The sequence below is a fragment of the Lutra lutra genome, chromosome 3 (genome assembly GCF_902655055.1).
Source record: "Lutra lutra chromosome 3, mLutLut1.2, whole genome shotgun sequence".
Classification (NCBI taxonomy): domain Eukaryota; kingdom Metazoa; phylum Chordata; class Mammalia; order Carnivora; family Mustelidae; genus Lutra; species Lutra lutra.
Genome location: NC_062280.1, coordinates 106,447,137 through 106,463,267, shown reverse-complemented (window position 1 = coordinate 106,463,267; position 16,131 = coordinate 106,447,137). Strand labels below are relative to the sequence as shown.

The 16,131-nt window shown below is 41.0% G+C and overlaps 1 pseudogene; it reads right to left on the bottom strand.

The window, feature by feature from the left end:
* Positions 1-1,454: 1,454 nt before the first annotated feature.
* LOC125096049 (60S ribosomal protein L35a-like) lies at positions 1,455-1,787 on the bottom strand (annotated as a pseudogene).
* Between the last annotated feature and the right edge of the window lie 14,344 nt (positions 1,788-16,131).

Sequence of the window (16,131 nt, the reverse complement as noted above, 5' to 3'; positions counted from 1 at the left end):
CAAATAAATAAATAAATAATGTTTTTTAAAAAATAGAAAAACGAACTGCACAACGTTGGGAATATACTAAAAATTACTGAATTTTATGCTCTCTAAATGTGTGGACTTTATGATATGCAAGTCATACATTGATCTAAAGGAAAACTTCTGGCATGCACCATTTCTTTGCCATATCAATAACTGAATACAAAGCACTAGGGTTTATGATAATCTGTACCAGTAAAGAAAGGATACGTAGACGATCTGTATTCAAGTTCAACACCTTGTTTTGTTTTGTTTTTGTAAGATTAAAAAAAATTTTTTAAAGGGCACCTGGATGGCTCAGTCAGTTAAGCATCTACCTTCAGCTCAGATCATGATCACAGGGTCCTGGAATTGAGCCCCAGAATGAGCCCTGCATCAGGCTCCCTGCTCAGCGGGGAGCCTGCTTCTCCCTTTCCATCTCCCCACTCTCATGCTCCCTCTCACTCACTCTTTCTCTCAAATAAATAAATAAATAATCTTTAAAAAATTTTTTAAAAATAATCCCTACACCCAACATGGGGCTGAAACTTACTACCCCGAGATCAAGAGTTATGTGCTCTTCCACTAGACCATTTAGATGGTCTAAATTCACATGTTCTTAAACTTCCCAATCCTTACAAATCAGTTGTCTTGTCTACAGGCTAAACATGTGAAATACATGAAGCTATGACAGGCTTTGATTACATCTCTGATGTCTTTGATGGTGGTATTAATCTTCGAGGTTCACCAGGAATGCAGGATAGCTTTTTAAAAAATTTATAGTCACCATTATGCATATTACATCTACAGGATTTATTTATGTTATAACCAGAAGTTTATACCTTTTGACCACCTTCACCCATTTCAGCCACCCCCTCCAACTGTCAACGTCTGGCAATCACCAATCTGCTGTGAGTTCGGGTTTTGGGGGCTTTTTGTTTGTTTGTTTGGTTTTGTTTATGAGTTCAGTTATTTTTGTGTGTTTGTTTTGGGGGTTTTGTTTTTTGCTTTCATTTGTAGATTTCACATTTAAATGGGATCACCCAGTGTCTTTCTCTGTCTGATTTATTTCATTTAGTGTAATGCCCTCAGGTTCCATTCTTCTTGTTAAAATGTCAGGATTTCTTTTTGATGACTGAATAACATTCCATTCTGTCTATCTATCACAGTTCCTTTATCCATTCATCCACCAACAGACACTCAGGTTGTTTCCATGTCTTAGCTATTATAAATAATGCTCCAGTGAACAAGGGGGTGAAGGTACCTTTTTTATTATTGTTATGTTCAGTTAGCCACCATGTAGTACAGTATATCATTTGTTTTTGATGTGGTGTTCAACGATTCACTAGTTGTGTATAACCCCAGTGCTCATCAAAACATGCACCCTCCTTAATACCCATCTGAAGGTAGCTTTTTTTTCCACACCTTTATTTATTTACTTTTTTTAAAGTTTAAATCCTTGAGGGGTACAGCATCATACAGTTTCTATGGCCAATGGCTTTAGGAGGAAGGTTGCTTTGGAATTTGGCATGAACCATGCCACGGTGTCCATGAGGATGAGTTGCTTTTCCTCAGATTACTCTGGTTTTGTTTGGATTGCCACCAGGAGTCACTGTGTTGTTCTTTGCTTTGTACACAAAAGCACAACTCTTGCCTAGATAGAATTCAGTTTCATCTCGAGCATAAACACCTTCAATTTCAAGAAGAACTGTGTACTCCCTCTGGCCCCAGAGACCCCACTTCTAGCCAGCAAAAATGGCCTTGGACCCCAGCCTTTCAGACATGATTTGGTGCATTAGGAGTCCTGCTTCCAGCAGGTGGGCAAAGTACATCTATGACTCTGAGAAGGCCCAGGAAGCAACACCGATTACAGAAGCGCCCATTCTCCAGGCGTCTGGGGACCAGCACTATCAGTTCCACGTCTCCTCAATCTTGTCCTCCCTGTTGCTGGAATCCATAGAAATCACTGGCTGGCTTAGCCTCGGAGCCACACCAGTGGCCCTCCAAGGCATATGGTTGAGCTCACCACAGTTAATTGCTGAAGGTATCACTACTAAGATAGTGATTTCATTTCCTTCAGGTAAATGCCCAGAAGTGGAATTACTGGATAATATAGTAATTCCACGTTAAAAATCTTTTTTGAGGAAACTCCATGCTGTTCTTCATAGTGGCTGCTCCAATTTTCATTCCCACTAATAGAGCATGTGGATTACCTTTTCTCTGCAGCCTTGCCAACACATGTTATTTCTTGTTTTTTTGTTTGTTTGTTTTGAACAACGGCATGGATGATATCTCATTGTGGTTTTGAGTTTCATTTCTCTGGTGTTAGTAATATTGAGCTCCTCCTTATAGATCTTTTGCCTATCTGTATGTATTTTTTATGTAAAAGACCTATTCAGACAACGCTTGGTATGATTTCAGTCTTTTAAAATTTATTAAGACTTGTTTTGTGCTCTGATGTATTGTTCCTACTGGAGAATATTCTGTGTGCACTTAAGAAAATGGTGTATTGTGCAGTTGGGTGGATGTTCTGTACATGTCTTCTAGGTTCAGTCAGTCCAAGGTATTATCTAAGTCCTTTATTTACTTGTTTATCTTCTATCTGGCTGTTCTACCATTATTGAAAGTGCAATTTTGGTTTTCTTTATTTTGAAGCTATTTCTGCCTTCAATTCTGTTAATGTTCCCTTCATACGTTTAGGAGCGCTAATGCTTGGTACATATATATTCACAATTGTTTTATCTTGTTTTGTACTTTATTAATATATAATGTCCTTCTTTGTCTTCTGTAAACTTTTTTGATTTAAAGTTTATTTGTCTGACAGTAATATAGACACACTGCTCTGTTTGGGTCACTACTGGCAAGGAATATCTTTTTCTGTCTTTTCTCGTCCCTTTTAATTTATTTTAGCAATCTCTGCACCCAGCGTGGGACTCAAACTTACAACGGCCCTGAGAGCAAGAGTCACATGCTCTCCCAACTGAGCCAGCCAGGCACTCCCAGCTTTTCATTTTCAACCTATATATGTCTTTAAATTTAGGGTCTCTTGTAGACAGCTTATGGTTAGATCCTACTTGCTTTTCCAACTTTTCTAAGGAATAATTGACAAACGGAATTGTAAGGTATTTAAAAGGTGGATTGTGAGGATCTGCTATACATACACACTATGAAGATTCCTCCCATCTAGGTAATTAACATATCCATTGCCTCACATATTTATGAGTTTGTGTGTGTGTGTGCATGAACATTTAAGCTCTACTTTCTTTGCAAATTTACATTATGAAGCACGGTGTTATCAACCCTAGTCCCCATGTTATTCTTTAGATCCTCGACCTTATTCATCCTACCGCTGAAACTTTTTTTTTTAAAAGATTTTATTTATTTATTTATTTGACAGAGAGAGATCACAAGTAGGCAGAGAGGGAGACAGAGAGAGAGAGGAGGAAGCAGGCTCCCTGCTGAGCAGAGAGCCTGATGCAGGGCTCCATCCCAGGACTCTGGGATCATGACCTGGCCGAAGGCAGAGGCTTTAACCCACTGAGCCACCCAGGCGCCCCTGAAACTTTTTTTTAAACCATTTTGGAAGTCCATGTCTTTTGATTGGCAAGTTGAATCCATTTACATTTAGAGCAATTAATTATACAAAAGAACTTACTATTGCTATTTTGTGATCGGTTTTCTGTATGCTTATAGTTTTTGGTCCATTATTTCCCCCATGACTACCTTCCTTTTCATTCTTATAGTGATATATTTGATTCCCTTCTCCTTTATTTTTGTGTATGCTCTGTAACTGTTTTCTTCGTGGTTAATTTGGGGATTGGATAAAACATCCTAAAGTTATAACAATTTTTTTAAAGATTTTATTTATTTAGAGAGAGAGAGAGTGAGAGAGCACAAGCACGGGGCAGGGCAGAGGGAGAGGGAGAATCTCAAGCAGACGTCACACTGAGCACAGAGCCCAATGTGGGGCTTGATCTCATGACCCTGAGATTATGACCTGAGCTGAAATCAAGAGTCAGATGCCCAACTGACTGAGATACCCAGGCACCCCTAAAGTTATAGCAATTTACTTTAAACTCATATAACTTCAGAGAGCACCTGTGTGGCTCAGTTAGTTAAGCATTTGCCTTTGTTTCAGGTCATGATCCCAGGGTCTAGGATCAAGTCTGGCTTCAGGCCCCTGGCTCAGTAGGGAGTCTACTTCTCCCTCTACCTCTCTCTCCTGCTTGTGCTCTCTCTCTCTCTCTTGCTCTTTCTCTCAAATAAATAAATAAAGTTTTTTAAAAAATAAATAAACTCATACAACTTTGCTTCAGTTGAATACAAAACCTTTTCGTCTTTGCAGGTCAACTCCCTTCTACTTTATGTCACAAATCACATCTTTAAATATTGTGTATCCATTAACATAGATTTATGATTATTTTAATGCTTTTGTCACCAAAATTATAGTATTACTGGTTTTTATATGTGTCCATTTATTTACCTTTACTGGAGAACTTTATATTTTCATATAGTTTTGAGCTCCTGTCTGGCATCCTTTCAATTCATTTTGAAGAATTCCCTTTAACACTTCTGTGGAGCACAGCTAGTATCCACAAACTTCCTCAACTTCTGTTTATCTGAAGTGTCTTAATTTCTCTCCTATTTTTTTTTTTTAGGGCAGCTTTGCTGAATATAGAATTCTTCACTGATAGGGTTGTTTTGTTTTGTCTTGTCTTCTAACAGTTTAAATATATCACCCTACTTCTTTTTGGCCAGCAAAGTTTCTGCTGAAAAATCTGTTGATCATCTTGAGGTTCCTTTGACATAATGAGTTGATTTATTCTTGCTTGTTTAAAGATTCCTTCTGTCTTTGACAGTCTGGTTTTGATGTGTCTCAGTGTGGGTTTCTTTAGGTTCCTCTTAGATGGAGCTTGCTGAGCTTGAATTAGTAAATATATGTCTTTCTTCAAATTTGGGAAGTTTGGGGCTATTATTCCTTCAAATGATATTTGTGCCCCCTTTTCTTTCTCTTCTTCTCGGGCTCGCATAATGTGGATACTAATCTTCCAGATGATGTCCACGTAAGTCTTTTAGACTCTGTTCACTTTTTTTCTTTTCTGCTCCTCACACTTGACAGTTTCAAATGATTTGTTTTCTAAGCTGCTGATTCTTTCTTCTGCCTATTAAAGTCTGTTATTGAACCTCTTCCACTGATGCCAACTTGTTTTTGGGCTCCCAGACCCAATTCCAATGTGGGGGAGGGTTCCCTTCCCCACTATCAACACCAAACAATTCTGGGACATGAGCAATTCTTGGACATGAGGTATCTTTTAATTTGTTAGTGTGGCTCATAGAACTCAGGGAAATACTTACTTACAAACACTAGTTTATTAAGGGATATGATAAAGGATATGAAACAACAGCCAGAAGAAGAGATGAGGGTGAGGTATGGGCAAAGGGCATGGAGTTTCCATGCTTTCTCCAGGAACCCCACTCTCCCAAATACCCATGTGTTCACCATTCTGGAAGCTCTCTGAGCCCAGGCCTCTTGGGTTTTTATGGAGGCATTAGAGAGTCATGACTGAGTGTCATTGGCCATTGACTGATTCAATCTCCAGCCCTCCTCCCCTCCCCACAGGTCAGGGGGTGGGAGTGAAAGTTCCAACTTCCTAATCACATGGTTAGTCCTCCTGGCAACCAGCTCCTGCTCCTGGGTGGGGTCCAAAAGTCACCTTCATTAGTAACAAGACAGTCATGTCACCTTTATGACTTTGCAACGTTTTCAGGAATTCTGGAAGACCAGATATAAACTTTACTATATTGTAACCCTCCAGTGAATTTTTAAATTCAGTTATATGTTTAGCCTTAGAATTTTTTTGAAGATTTATCTATTTATTTGACAGAGAGAGAGCCGGAGCACACAAGCAGGGGGAACAGCAGAGGGAGTGAGAGAAGAGGGCTTCCTGCTGAGCAGAGAGCACATTACGGGGCTCATCCCAGGACCCTGGGATTATGACCTGACCCGAAGGCAGCCGCTTAACTGACTGAGCACCCAGGTGCCCCAAATTTGTTTTTTTGTATCTATCTTCTTGCCAGGGTTTTCATTTTGTTCCTAAGTAATTTTCATCCTTTCCTTTAGTCCTTTCTTTCTTTCTTTCTTTCTTTCTTTCTTTCTTTCTTTCTTTTTTTTTAAGATTTTATCCATTCATTTTGACAGAGAGTGATCACATATAGAGAGGCAGGTGGTGGTGGGGGCAGGCCCCCCACTGAGCAGAGCCCTATGTGGGGCTCCATCCCAGGACCCTGTGATCCTGACCTGAGCTGAAGGCAGAGGCTTAACCCAAATGAGCCACCCAGGGGCCCCTTTCCTTTAGTTCTTTATCTGTGTTTTCCTTCTGCACTTTGAGCATATTTAAGACAACAGGTTTTATTTTTATTTTATTTTATTTTTTAATTTTTTTTAAGTTTTTTTATTCGGGGGTGGCAGGCAGAGAGAGAACTCCCCACCAAGCAAGGAGTCTGATGCAGGACCTGATCCCAGGACTTAGGGATCATGACCTGAGTGGAAGGAAGGCACTTAACCCACCCAGGCATCCGTTAAATTCAATTAATTAACATATAGCATATTATTGGTTTCAGAGGTAGGGTTCAGTAATTCTTCAGTCTTATATAACACCCAGTGCTCATTATATCACTTACCCTCGTTAATGTCCATCACCCAATTACCCCATCCTCCCACCCCTTCCCCTCCAGTAACCCTCAGTTTATTTCCTAGGATTAAGAGTCCCTCATGGTTGTCTTTCTCTCTGATTTCGTCCTGTTTTATTTTTCCCTCCCATCCCCTATGCTCACTCTTCTGTTTTGTTTTTTAAATTCCACGTATCAGTGAAATCCTAGGATAATTGTCTTTCTCTAATTGACTTATTTTGTTTAGCATAATACCCTCTAGTTCTATCCATGTTGTTGCAAATGGCAAGATCACAGTTGGTTTTTTTGTTTTTGTTTTTTTTTTTTTTTGATGACTGAGTGGGTATTCCATTGTATATATATACCACATCTTCTTTATCCATTCATCTTTGATGGACATCTAGTCTCCATAGTTTGGCTATTGTGGACATCACTGCTATAAACATTGGGGTGCAGGTGCCCCTTCAGAACACTACTTTTGTATCATTGGGGCAAATACTTAGTAGTGTGATTGCTGGGTCATAGGGCAGCTTTATTTCAACTTTTTGAGGAACAAGGACAATTGTTTTTAAGTCTTTGTGTAGCAAATCCACACAGCCTTGGTTTTTCACAGACAGTCTTTGGAGATTTGTTTTATTGCTTTGAATGGGCCATATTTTCCGGTTCCTTTGTATGTCTTGTGATCCTTTGTTGAAAATTGAGCATTTGAAAAAAACAGTCTTCCTTATCTTCTTTATCTTCCTTTATCTTCTCTCAGTCTTTGCAGGCTGATTCTGAGTGAGGAAAGGTCTTTACTAATCAACCTGGTATGAAGGCTTAAGGCCTTTTCTGGGAGTGTATTTTCCTTGGTCTGTGTTATGTGCTTTTTCCCCCATCCCTCCAAATCCATGACTGCCTTTTTTTTTTTTTTAAGATTTATTTATTTATTTTAAAGGGAGAGAGGGAGCTCGAGCAGGGGGCGGGGCATAGGCAGAGGGGGAGAGAGACTCTCAAGCAACTCCCACTGAGTGTGGAGCCCATTGTGGGCCTTGATCCCAGGACCTGGAGCTGAAATCAAGAGTCAGCTGCTTGGGATGCCTGGGTGGTTCACTCGGTTAAGTTAAGCGTCTGCCTTCAGCTCAGGTCATGATCCCAGAGTCCTGAGATTGAGCCCCACACTGGGCTCCTGCTCAGCGGAGAGCCTGCTTCTCCCCTCATACCCACCTCTCACATAGCTCCTGCTCTCACTCTCTCAAATAAACAAACAAACAAACAAAAAGGAGTCAGCCACTTAACCAACTGAGCTACACAAGCACCCTTCCATGACTGCTTTTAAATGTCTTAATTTCTGCAAGAATCACACTCAGCTTCCTCTCAGGGCCTAGCTGTTTTATTTTAATTCCTCCATCAGGAATCTCTTATTTCAGGGGTGTGCAGCTCTGTAGACACCTTCCAGTTTTCTTGAACTCTTCCAGCTGCTTTCTATGGCTTCCTCCAGCCTGAGATCCAAGCCGTGCTGCTCTTGGCCATCTGAGCAAGAGGACACTGAGACAAATCCCTTGGGCAGCTCCAGGACAGGTTAGAACATCGCAAACTTGGATGGTTGTTCTCTCTGGCTTACAGAAGGAACTGGGGACCAGGCTACCACTTCTCCCAAAGTATACCATGCCAGGGAGTGGTTGGAGGAAGGACGAGTAAAAACACCGTAAAATTTCCTACTGTGTTTTTGCTTGTTTTCATTTTTTTTTTTTTTAAATTTTAACTAGGCCTTGTGCTCAACATGAGGCTTGAACTCATGACCCTGAGATTAAGAGTTGCACTCTCCAACCACTGAGCCAGCCAGGCACCCCTCCTACTGCTTTGACCATGCCTTCTTCTTGGTTGGGCATTCACTTGTTTGCTGTACATCTTGACTTCTTTCCAGAGCTCCTATAAAGCTGTTTTACCCAACCGCTAGTTGCTTATTTAATATTTCTTTTTTTAAATAAATCTTTATTTTATTTTTATTTTATTTTATTTATTGGACACAGAAAGACACAGCGAGAGAGGGAACACAAGCTGGGGGAGTGGGAGAGGAAGAAGCAGGCTTCCTGCTGAGCAGGGAGCCCGATGGGGGACTCGATCCCAGGATCTGGGATCATGACCTGAGCCAAAGGCAGACACTTAACGACTGAGCCACCCAGGTACCCCGCTTATTTAATATTTCAGTGGAGAACAAGGCTCTGGGGACTCTTATTCCACTACCTTGCTGGTCTCTGGACAACATCCATAAGTCTTGATTTGTTGTATTTTCATTTTCATAAATTTCAAGGTGCTTTCTTATTTCCCTTATGACTTCTTCTTTGACCCTTTCTTCATTTGGCCCACATAGTCCTATGTTGTTTAATCTCTACATTTAGTGAATTTCCCAAATTTTCTGCTTTTAACTTAATTCCAGGCTTGTTCAATGGCCTAGCATGTGGTCTATCCTGGAGAATGTTCCATGTGTGCTTGAGAAAACATGTATTCTACTGTTGTTGGGTGGAGTGATTAGTAGATGTCTTTGGGCCTAGTTGGTTTACAGTGCTGTTCCTGTCATCCATCTGCCTAGTTTTATCTATTATTGAAAGTGAGGTTGAAGTCTCCATTTATCATTATGGAATTATCTATTTCTTCACTCCTTGGTTCATTTTGTGATTCTTCAACTTTTTAATCTTTTCTTGCTGCCATCATTAGCACATGGTTTCTATATTAGTCAGCTTGGGCTGTCATTAACAGCATACCCTCGACTGAGAAGTTTAAACAACAGAAATTTATTTTCTCACAGTTCTGGAGACTGAAAAGTCTAAGACCAAGTTTCTAGCAGAATTCAGGTTTTTTAAAAAAGATTTTATTTATTGATTTGAGAGACAGAGATAGCGAGAGATAGAGCATGATCAGGGAGAGAGCATGATCCAGGCATCCCAAAACTCAGTTTCTAGGGAGAGGTCTATTCCTGGTTTTCAGATGACATGACTTTTTAAAATAAGTCTCTTTATGGGGCACCTGGGTGGCTCAGTTGGTTAAGCGTCTGCCTTTGGCTTGGGTGAGGATCCCAAGGTCCTGGGATTGAGCCCTACATTGGGCTCCCTGCTCAGTGGGGAGCCTTCTTACTCCTCTCACTTCTGTTCATGCTCTATCCCTCACTACCTCTTGCTCTCTCTCAAATAAATAAATAAAAATCTTTTAAAAAAGATGACTTCGCAATTATATATATATATATATATATATATATTTTTTTTTTTTTTTTTTTTTTTTTTTTGAAGGGGCTCTCTGGTGTCTCTTCTTACAAGACACTAATCCTATCTGATCATGGCCCCACTATTGAGACCTCATTTAGCCTTAGTTACTTCCTTACTCTAAATACAGCCATACTGGAAGTTAGGGCTTCCAAATATAAATCTTGAGGGAACACAGACATGTGGTGTAAAACAGCTTTTATCCTCAAGAATACCACATGGCCACAAAACAGCTGCTGCTGTTCCATCATTCACTTCTGTGATCCAGGCCCAGAAAGCAGGCAAGGTCAAGGGCAGGATGGCACTTGATAGCTGAGTAAGATTTCTTTTTGAGAAACTTTCCCTAAAGTGCCACTCAAATCTCACTTAAGTTCATGGGCTAGCACCTTATCATATGGTTATCCCATTTATTAGGAAGGCTGCTGTGTAGTTTTTGTTGTTGTTGTAGCAAAGTGCATTGTTCTCTCAGCAATATTAGGATTTCATTAATAAGGAAGACAGGGAATGTTTATATGGGTGGGCAGCTAGCAGTCTCCACCCCAATCTCCTCCTTGGGTAACCTACCACCCCTCACACACTCTTCTTCTCCATAGAACACATCTATCCTGCTCTATGTTGTATGCACTAATTGTATCCAGCTCAAGGTCCAGGCCCCCTGTATGGTGACTTCTTCTTCAGGGTCAGATGGAGCTTCTCAGGGACCTAGAAACTGAAAGACAAGTGATCTGTCCCAAACATGCAGAGAAAGAGTGGGATGTCCACAACAAAAACTCATTCAGAAAAGAGAGTGAGGAGCACAGGGCAATCACAGACCCAGAACATGGTCAGATCCCAAAGACTCGCTGCCGGGGCAATGGAGTGAATGCTTCGTTAGCCCACCAGACAATCTTGGTTCTGACCTCTGAGAAGATCTTCAGGGTCCATTCTCCTCCATTCTCACAGCTGGTGTCACGCTGGGGAGATGTCCCTCTCAGAAACCCTAACTAGGGCTCTAGTAGCCTGCTTGCTGTTGACATGAGCTCAGGGCCAGAGCCTGTGGCAACACTTTCATTTTCTAATTTTTGATAATATAGTAACTTACTCTACTTGGAAGCTATTATTCCTCTGGTCAAATTTGGGACACCTGGGTGGCTCAGATCGGCTTAGCTTGCCTCAGCTCAGGTCATGATCCCAGGGTCTTGGGATCCAGTCCCACATCTGGCTCACTGCTCAAAAGGGAGCCTGCTTCTCCCTCTCCCTCTGCCTGCTGCTCCCCCTGCTTCCACTGTCTCTCTCTCTCTGTCAAATAAATAAATAATATTATATTATATTATATATGTATAATGTATGTATGTATAATTATATTATATATATAAAGATATATAATATATATATTATATTATGTATATGTAAATTATTATACATATAATATTTTATACCATATATATATTCATGTATGAGTAACTCTAATCCAGCAACCCAGCAACTTGCCTCCCCACAGCCTTTTGTTTTGTTTTTATTGTGAAATATGTCATACATAAGAAAGTGCATTTATTACCACAGACATTTAAAAACTAAAATTGTCATAGTTGGTTAAGCATCTGCCTCTTGGTTTCCGTTCAGATCGTGATCTCAAGGTCATGTGATTGATCGCCATGTTGGGCTCCACACTCAGTGTGGAGTCTGCCTGAGATTCTCTCCCTCTCCCTCTGCTCCTCCTGCCCCCCTTGTGCTCTTTCTCTGTCTAAAATAAAATAATAAAATTTATTTTTATTTATTTTTATTTTTTAAAAGATTTTATTTATTTATTTGAGAGAGAGACAGTGAGAGAGAGCATGAGAGAGGAGAAGGTCAGAGGGAGAAGCAGACTCCCTGTGGAGTCGGGAGCCTGATATGGGACTCCCGGGACTCCAGGATCATGACCTGAGCCAAAGGCAGTTGCTTAGCCAACTGAGACACCCAAGTGCCCTAACATATTTTTTTAAAAAAGGAAAAGACAAAACTTCCATTTCCCTTCAGTGGCACTTGCAATCCTGGTTTTGTACATATTTATGTATCCCTTTACAACATATTGTTTAGTATTACACATTTTATAAACAATTTAATAGAATTTATAAATTTTAAAAATTCTTCTGCAACTAGCGTTTTTCCTTTTAATAGTGTGTTTCTAAGATTGAACCGTGTTGACACATACGGCTATTTTTATTGCATCTTTACCACTCTGCGAATTGCTGTGTAAGAAATTTGTTAATCCAAAATGTGTTAATCCATTCTCCCGCTGAAGATGGCTACCGTTCCTCTTTTTTATGAACACCGCTGCTCTCAAGTTGTTTTGCAACTGTCCCTGGTACACAAGCTCAAAAATTTGGGGTGCCTGGGTGGCTTAGTTGATTAAGTATCTGACTCTTGGTTTCGTCTCAGGTTGTGTCTCAGGGTCATGGGATGGAGCCCCATGTCAGGCTCCATGGTCAGTGGGGAGTCTGCTTGAGATTCTCTCTCTCTCCCGCTGCCCATCCCTGCCCCCTGCTAGTGTGTGCTCTGTCTCTCTCTCAAATAAATCAGTCTTTAAAAAAAAGTTCAAAAAAGTTCTCCACAGCAAAGACTTAGTGGTGCAGCTGGGGAGTGGGATGTGTACACATTTAACTATTTCCTGCCAGACTCTTCTGCAGTGGTTCATTAGATCTTCTCACCCTCAGCCCTATTCCCCATCCAGCCCAACATTTGGTGTTTCTGACTTTGAAATTTTTTCCAGGCTGTGAAATTTCTTACAGTCTAAACTGTTATTTTCCTGATTACTAGTTAGGTTGAACAATGCTTTACATGTTTATGGGCCTTTGTGTTTCTTCTCTTGGGCGATGCCTCTTCAATTCTTTTGCCTATTACTCAATGGCATGGTTTTCCCTATTCTCTATGATTTTTGTAAAAAGATCTTATTTATTTAATTGACAGAGAGAGAGAGATAAAACATGAGCATGAGCAGAGGGGAGAAGACAGAGGGAGAAGCAGATTCCCCGCCAAGCAGGGAGCCCAGTTCAAGACTTGATCCCACTACCCTGGGATCATGAACCAAGCTGAAGGCAGACGCCTAACTGAATGAGCCACCTAGGTGCCCTTTTTTTCATTGATTTATGGGAATTCTGGACACTAATTCCCACAATTATACTTACAGCTATGACTTTTTTTTTTTTTTTTTTTTGATCTTAAAAATTTGGGCCCTGTCACTACTAATCTCGCTGGCTCAGCCCTTCCTCTTTGACCCCTCCTCCTTGGGCCAGGCCCCTCTGGCCAGGCCTTGAGGTCATTTGAAACAATAAATTTAGGTGGGAAGGCCCACCCTTAATCTGATATTCCTGGTGGGTTTTTCCCTCATCCTCTGGTGGAAAACTACCTTGTCTTCACTGGAAGGAAACTGAAAAAGCCTGAAGGTGATTTTCTTGTCCTCTGCTAACATCCCTTCACATTCATTTCACAGTGGAACAGGAGAAACCGAATTCAACTCTACCAGGCTCCAAATTATAGGACCCTTGATCAATTTAGAATTCAGGCTGGAGATGGAGTGCATTTCCTTCATCTCTGACCAGCTGGCTCTTACCTGACTTTTCTTCATCTTGGAGGACTTCGTTCAAAGCAGCCAGAATGAGCTGAGCAGCCTATGCAGGCCCTCTCTGCTCCTATAGGCCCTGACCTACTGCCTTGGTTTGCACAGAGTTCCATTTCCAAAGCATCACAGGCAACAATTTGACCAAATATTGCACTGCCCTTTAACTAAAGGTAACAACACTCCAGCCTTCCAGCCTCTCACATCTGTATGTTTACAGTCCCAAACTTGACCCTCTCCAGGCAGCCAATTCCAAAACTTTAGATTCTGTAACTTGCAGCCCCCACTGTGTAGTATCAAATTAGGGTCAATTAATATCAATGAAGATTTGATGAGCAACCCAGGGCTGAAATGGTGTCCTCCTGAAATTTTTAGGGTTGGAGTCTCCTTTTGCATTTCTGCTAAGACAATGTTAAAATCGGCATGTAGCCTTCACAAGATGTCTGCTTGAGCTCCAGCCCTCAGATCTGCATTCAAGGCAATAGAGAGGAGGAACAGGCAAGGGCAAAAGACGGGTTCACTAACTTAGCTCTCCCTCCTCTCGTTCTTTGCTCTGAAATATATTTATATGAGCATCAAGTCTCTCAGGTGGAAAAGATGATGGTCAGATTTCACTACTGGGTTCAACAGAATATAATGTGGAAAAATGCTATATCCAGTGTGGAATAGGGGTGACACATTGAAACAAATATGAAAGAACACTTAATTTGTGGGGCGCCTGGGTGGCTCAGTGGGTTAAAGCCTCTGCCTTCGGCTCAGGTCGTGATCCCAGGGTCCTGGGATCAAGCCCCGAATGGGGATCTCTGCTCAGCGGGGAGCCTGCTTCCTCCTCTCTCTGTCTCTGCTAGCCCCTCTGCCCACTTGTGATCTTTGTCTGTCAAATAAATAAATAAAATCTTAAAAAAAAAAAGAACACTTTATTTGCACAGAAACTTACAGTAATAATTTAAAACTTCATCAAGCAGGATTCCAATTTAAAACACTAAGAAATAGGACCATCAGGAAAACAAAATCAACTTCTGAAGGTACCAAAGGGATGTAGAGCAAACTAGATGGAAACTTAGTATTTGTTGACTTATAAATAGGGGTTTTTCCATAAGGCAGACGTTAAGTTCCCCTTCAGCATTGAGGAGTAATTGACAAATATAATTGTATATATTTGAAGAGTACAAAGTGATAATTTGATATACACGTGCACCATGGAATGGTTACCCAAATCAAGATAATTAACACATCCATCACCTCACTTACTTAAGGACGTCAATTATTATTCAATGACAAACTCTGCAGATACAAAATAAAACTCAAATCTGTGGCCAGATAATTAATAATCTACCTGGAAAAAAGGCAAGGCAATAAACTCAGAATCTAGCCTGTCACGTATTTCCTGCACTAACGTTATCTACAGAAGCACTTGGCCGATTTGCTTTGGGTGATTCCTTCTGCAGCTGACTGTGGTTCATGCGTAAAGACGGTAAGTCCAAACCTGTGTACGGAGCTGAAAGAGTATTCTCCACCAGCTATGGGGTTGTCGACAGACAGCAGTAGACCCAAGGTCCCATGTCTTTGTCATCTTTTAATTCCAAATATGAGTTTCGAAGTGTGATTTTGTTTTGAAGACACTCCTCTTGAATAGTTGCCCTCTGGTCACAATTAACAACAATAAATGAAACTCTAGCTTTGAAGAATTGACCCATGCCACCGCATGGGAGAGACACGATCTTGTGGGACACACTGAGGTCAGCTCACCTTCCAAGGAATTTCTCCAAAAACCCCAACCATTAACTTCACCTTACATCTCATTGGTCAGAACTTAGTCATGCGGTTAGCCCTCTCTGGAAGGAGCCTGGGAAATGTAGTTGTTAGCGGGCACAGATTGCTAAGATCCAACAAAATCAGGGTTTTGTTAACAAAAAAGGGAAGTCAAGATATTTCAGGTGGGCGACCGTAACTAGTTGGACAGAAAGGAATCTATTTCCTGCAGAATTATTAGAAGGGATGAAGAAACAAGTATAGTCAATGCTCTCAGAAACAATGCTGCCTAATTGTCTTGATTAATCTCAGAAAATTAACTTTGTTGTTGTTGCCTCCCCTTTCAGCAAAATGGATGACCTCTGCCCAGCCTGTCATTTCCAAATCAGAACCTTCGATGGGTATATCTTATTGGTGGGAACTAGGGCACAGGTTGGCAAGGGAGGCTGGGAAATGTAGTTTTCTTTTTTAAATCCAACCTTAACAAGGTAGGGTTCACAGTTGTATGGAGCCAGCGTATTTCATTGATTCTTTTTTTTTTTTTTTAAAGATTTATTTATTTATTTGACATAGAGGGAGAGAGAGAGAGGGATCACACGTAGACAGAGTGGCAGGCAGAGGGAGAGGAAGAAGCAGGCTCCCTGCTGAGCAGAGAGCTATGTGGGGGTCAGTCCCAGGACACTGGGATCATGACCTGAGCCACTCAGGTGCCCTTATTTCATTGATTCTAGGACACATATTTTTTCATATTTTCTTTCTTTTTTTTAAGATTTTATTTATTTATTTGACACAGAGAGATCACAAGTAGGCAGAGAGGCAGGCAGAGAGAGAGGGGGAAACAGGCTCCTCGCTGAGCAGAGAGCCCGATGCGTGGCTCGACCCCAGGACCCTGAG